The 536-nt window shown below is 61.4% G+C and overlaps 1 protein-coding gene across 1 annotated transcript in view; it reads right to left on the reverse strand.

Moving 5' to 3' along the window:
* The window catches only part of GCK (glucokinase (hexokinase 4)), a 251,262-nt gene that overhangs the window by 123,195 nt on the left and 127,531 nt on the right, over nucleotides 1-536 (reverse strand). The gene's annotated exons all lie outside the window — the stretch shown is intronic.

The raw sequence follows: 536 nt of genomic DNA on the forward strand, positions 1-536 counted from the left end.
CCCCCGCCCCGGGGAGCCCCGTCAGGGCTCGGCTGCTTACTCATCCCCATCGATCCCCACGCTGCTCAGCCATCCCCGCCACTAATTGCCTCCCACGGCAGGTTCTAAAACCCCCCCAAGGGGCAACAAGGCTGGGAGGGGTCAGCGCTGCCTGCCTCCACCCGGGGGGAGAGCCCAAAACAGCCTTTATTTATTTATTTATTTTAATCACCCAATTTTAAGGCCCGCGCTGGTTTAGGACCCCTCCTGGTTTTAGATGCTGGGGTGAAGGGGGCACCCATGGGTGCTGCTGTTGGTGGGGATGTGGGAAGTGTGATATTAAAAAAAAAAAATAATAAATAAACACAGAAAAAAAAAAAAGATCGCAATGGGGGGGGCCGTGGGTGCGTGCCAAGGGAGGAGGGCAGGAGGGAGGGCGCAGGCCGGCCCCGCGGCAGCCGCCCCAGCGCTCACCGGGACGGCACCCGCCCGCCGACACCCTCACCCCCACCCCGGGGTGCCCCGCTTTTTGGGGCGGGGGGGTGGGGGGTGAAAAA

The sequence above is a fragment of the Haliaeetus leucocephalus genome, unplaced genomic scaffold (assembly GCF_000737465.1).
Source record: "Haliaeetus leucocephalus isolate CR32 unplaced genomic scaffold, Haliaeetus_leucocephalus-4.0 Scaffold162, whole genome shotgun sequence".
Lineage (NCBI taxonomy): Eukaryota > Metazoa > Chordata > Aves > Accipitriformes > Accipitridae > Haliaeetus > Haliaeetus leucocephalus.